Source organism: Prionailurus viverrinus, chromosome C1 (genome assembly GCF_022837055.1).
Source record: "Prionailurus viverrinus isolate Anna chromosome C1, UM_Priviv_1.0, whole genome shotgun sequence".
NCBI classification, from domain to species: Eukaryota; Metazoa; Chordata; class Mammalia; order Carnivora; family Felidae; genus Prionailurus; species Prionailurus viverrinus.
In genome coordinates, this window is record NC_062568.1 from 127,497,473 (window position 1) to 127,502,632 (window position 5,160).

The 5,160-nt window shown below is 38.6% G+C and overlaps 1 non-coding gene across 1 annotated transcript; it reads left to right on the top strand.

Moving 5' to 3' along the window:
• Positions 1–2,658: 2,658 nt before the first annotated feature.
• LOC125174275 (small nucleolar RNA SNORA31) lies at positions 2,659–2,782 on the top strand. The gene has a single exon (XR_007155389.1). It is a non-coding gene; the product is annotated as a small nucleolar RNA SNORA31 (small nucleolar RNA).
• The last annotated feature ends 2,378 nt before the right edge of the window (positions 2,783–5,160 follow it).

The window sequence follows — 5,160 nt, forward strand, 5'->3', positions numbered from 1 at the left end:
ATATGGAACCACAAAAGGCCCCGAATAGCCAAAGGAATTTTGAAGAAGAAGACCAAAGCAGGAGGCATCACAATCCCAGACTTTAGCCTCTACTACAAAGCTGTCATCATCAAGACAGCATGGTATTGGCACAAAAACAGACACATAGACCAACGGAATAGAATAGAAACCCCAGAACTAGACCCACAAACGTATGGCCAACTCATCTTTGACAAAGCAGGAAAGAATATCCAATGGAAAAAAGACAGTCTCTGTAACAAATGGTGCTGGGAGAACTGGACAGCAACATGCAGAAGTTTGAAACTAGAACACTTTCTCACACCATTCACAAAAATAAACTCAAAATGGATAAAGGACCTGAATGTGAGACAGGAAACCATCAAAACCTTAGAGGAGAAAGCAGGAAAAGACCTCTCTGACCTCAGCCGTAGCAATTTCTTACTTGACACATCCCCAAAGACAAGGGAATTAAAAGCAAAAATGAACTACTGGGACCTTATGAAGATCAAAAGCTTCTGCACAGCAAAGGAAACAACCAACAAAACTAAAAGGCAACCAATGGAATGGGAAAAGATATTTGCAAATGACATATCGGACAAAGGGCTAGTATCCAAAATCTATAAAGAGCTCACCAAACTCCACACCCAAAAAACAAATAACCCAGTGAAGAAATGGGCAGAAAACATGAATAGACACTTCTCTAAAGAAGACATCCGGATGGCCAACAGGCACAGGAAAAGATGCTCAACGTTGCTCCTCATCAGGGAAATACAAATCAAAAACACACTCAGGTATCACCTCACGCCAGTCAGAGTGGCCAAAATGAACAAATCAGGAGACTATAGATGCTGGAGAGGATGTGGAGAAACGGGAACCCTCTTGCACTGTTGCTGGGAATGCAAATTGGTGCAGCCACTCTGGAAAACAGTGTGGAGGTTCCTCAAAAACTTAAAAATAGACCTACCCTATGACCCAGCAATAGCACTGCTAGGAATTTACCCAAGGGATACAGGAGTACTGATGCACAGGGGCACTTGTACCCCAATGTTTATAGCAGCACTCTCAACAATAGCCAAATTATGGAAAGAGCCTAAATGTCCATCAACTGATGAATGGATAAAGAAATTGTGGTTTATATACACAATGGAGTACTACGTGGCAATGAGAGAGAATGAAATATGGCCCTTTGTAGCAACGTGGATGGAACTGGAGAGTGTGATGCTAAGTGAAATAAGTCACACAGAGAAAGCCAGATACCATATGGTTTCACTCTTATGTGGATCCTGAGAAACTTAACAGGAACCCATGGGGGAGGGGAAAGAAAAAAAAAAGAGGTTAGAGTGGGAGAGAGCCAAAGCATAAGAGACTCTTAAAAACTGAGAACAAACTGAGGGTTGATGGAGGGTGGGAGGGAGGGTAGGGTAGGTGATGGGCATTGAAGAGGGCATCTTTTGGGATGAGCACTGGGTGTTGTATGGAAACCAATTTGACAATAAACTTCATATATTAAAAAAAAGTAAATAAAAATAAAATTAAGAAAAACAAAAAAAAACAAAAAAAACCTCCTCCAGTTTTTCAGTTATTTTGGGGGTGGGAGGGAGGTAATAATTCACAACACAAAAAGTCTCAAATAAAAGAAAATGTGACAAATTTTAAAATAAGAAGACAGGAGATATGCCACAAAATGAACAATATAGGAAACAATTCCAGTGATCTCAGAGATGTGGGCAATAGTTCTCAAAGAAAAATGAAATGTAGATATTTTTTAAAAAAACAAAATAAAAGATATGCCCCAAAAAGAAAGATTCAGGGAGCACTATTTTCAGAATGGGTCATTAAGAAACAAAAATAAAGATCTTGGTATTATGCTCGCCAATTGGAAACTTACTGATTTTAAGATAAATGGCCTTGAAAAGTGCACTGAACTGAATCCATTTTAGTGGACTATTCAAGACAGACAACTATCTCTCAGGTCCTTTGGAAAATAATGGAATTCAAGTGCAGTACTAATCCAATAAAGAATTTTCAAGAGTCAATATCAGCTACTTAGCATGGTGATAGGTGCAAAGCCATTACTGTTGACTTCACTTCCGTTACTCAGAAGTATTGCTTTGCTATTAAACTATGGCTTTAGGGGATATTTAGACCTTTTCCCCCTAAGCATCCCTCGTAATTTATTCCATTTGGAAGATCTGCATCAAGCATAATTTAAAATCTTCGGGCTCTATTCTCTCCTGCAGAAGCATAGCTCCCATTAGTGCTAATGAAAGCTATCTGTACATCTCAAGCAGTGTACCTCTCATAAGTGTTTAAGAACCAAAATGTTTTATGTCCTGTGAGAGAAGCAGCACTAAAGAGAATCTGGATACAATTTAACAAGGTTAAAATGCAAAGGGTGGGTTGTTTTCCAGATGACAGTATTCCTTAAAAGGTATGTCATGTTTCTGTTAAAAAAAAGCCCAGCAGGGTTCTCACAGACTCACTGAGGGGGGAAAAAAAAAGCAGTCCCAACTTTGAACATACACAAAGAATAAGAAATACTTCTACTCTATAAAAGGAAGTTGGGGGTTTGGGGTTGCTATTCTTCCTTTTTTTTTTTTTTTTTTTGAGAGGAGAGGGATATGTGTGTGTCTTAAGACTCAAGAGTATGACCCTTTACTGCATTTACTGATAGACCTTAAATAATTTGCTGTTGTTCTTTTGGTTTGCATTAGGATACAAAAGAAACAAACTCTGTGTACCTTCTGTCTTTGTGGCCCAGATTGAATAAGGGAATATATTTGCCAAAAAAAAAAAAAAAAAAGAGTACATACTTTATCTGCAGAGTAGCTCTTTGCTTAGGGTCAGACACTCATCAAATCTTGTGCAGGCCCTCTCATGCCTTAGCTAGATTATTAGAGGATTAGAAATATGTTCTGTAAATTCTCGACTAAAAGCTTGTCATTTCCTACCTCCATCACACTCAACTGCCCCTGGATTCTTGTTTTTCTGGCCAGCGTGCTGCTGGATTTCACCACAGAGTATCCCAAATCGCACTCCAAGTAGCCTGCAGCCATTTCCTTCTACGGCATCACCAACCTTGGAGCCTCCTCCCGCAGGTCCTCTGAGACAGCTGGTGAGCTTGTTTGGCATACCAAAATCTCTGAACTGCTGCAAGGGCAAATCTGTTTCAAGCCCCACCTCCACCCCTTACTGAAACTAAGGGGATATCAAATGAAAACACAGAAATAATCCTGAAGACGATTAAAGGATTTCATCATATTTTGAAATCAAATGGCTGTTCAAAAAAAACTGGGATGGTCTCCAAGTTTTGATGTGGGGAAAATTTTGGTTATCACAACATTATCACTGAGGCTGTACGTGGCACAAAACATTGATATAAAGCAACATCACTGCTGATTAAACACCATTAGCATATTCAGTTGGAAACACAAACGTAAACACAGATTTCCAATGTTTGCACCATGTACAATTGCAATATTCATCTTTGGGCAGGAGTGAATAGAGACTTGGAGACAGAAGAAAAGCTAGTGTGCACACTCAAAGAATGTGTAAATGAATGCTTAAAGTAGCTGGGAAGGTCGTATTTATCTTATTTTTAAAAACACTGGTTAAGTTCTCTTTTATTTTTTTCTTTACAGCTTGTAGCTATTATGTACTTGTGATCTTGCCAAGTGGAATGTGGCTGGAAGCATATGTTTAATAAAAGTGTGTGCGGGCGCATACACACACTCACACACACATTAAAGCAATACCATGGTTTCCTCTTAAACTGACAGATGTAAGGCACTTTGGGAATTGAGGCACTCCTATTTTAACTCTCCACATTATGTTCAGGCACTTGGAGTCTGAGTATGTTAGAGCAAAGGGAAATAAGTAAGCCTTATGCACATCAAGAACGGTAAGAGCTGACAGTCTGGAGCAGTTACTTTTGTTTGTCCAGATTCTGAAAGTGTTTTTCTGTCAGTTGTTGATCTCATGTGTTTTCAAGATGCCAGAAACCCAATCCAGGTTGTGCAGAATTGGTTTCCTAGGCACGGACCTCTACCAAGCTCACAGTCCACCCATAGCCCACCCGTACAACCATCTAGACCTTAGTACCGGTATTTTGTGCCTTTACGTCCATCTTTCTTTCCCTCCTACAAATTCCTAATTTGTTGTTGTAAGCCATGTCAATTCTTCACGAATTAAGGGTCACTATAAACAAATAATTTGCAAATATGCATACATATTCATGAAGAAACATATTAAGATAACATTAGACTTACGTTTATATATGCTTACATATATGTTTATATGTTTATAGTTCTTTATCCTGTGCTCTCTAGGCATCAAAGATGGAACACGTGAAAAAGTCTGAGATTCAAAAACCTGAGTTCGTATCCAAATTTTGCTACAATCTAATGATGTAATCGTGTAATTTTTCTCATAGTCACTTAACCTTTGTAAGTTTCAATTTCTTAATTTGTAAGATGGTAGAGCTACAATACTTAAGTGGTTTTCGATTTTTTTTTAAGGAATAGAATCCTTTATTGCATGTAAAAACTTACCCAAAACCAATATTTAAAAGAGCCAAGACTGAAATGGCTCAAGTTGAAGCTGAATGAAGTGTGGTGTTTTATTCTCTCCAACCTTCTCTTTTACCTCTCATTTCACCTTCATTGTTACCACTGCTTCCTCCATGAAATCTGGGGAACACTACTGAAAACATGTGAAATACATCATCTCCGTGGACTCGTTCAGATTGAAATTATTTTATTCTAGGTATTTATTCTAGGTAGAAAAAGAGTGGTAGCCAAAACATTTAACATACGCAGTATGGGTATCAACCTGTCAGCCTAAACCAACCAGTAACCCATGTCCCCACCTACCACGTGAGAATCAGTACTGACTTTGAGATTCATACCAAGCATGTTTAAGCACTAATGAATAACTGAGGCTCGCTTACAGGGTGAATATCTGACAAACCTAGTTAGCAGGGCTCTTGGGAGAATACAATGAAATAATGACTAAGAAAGTGGATGGCATGCTATAAAGCATTACAGAGATGAAGGAAGAGTATACAGACTCTAAAATCAGTGCTCCTCAAACACGTACAGCTCCCAAAAACAAGCATCAACTTTCAGATTCAACGCAGTCTACATCTTCATTTAAAAAAAA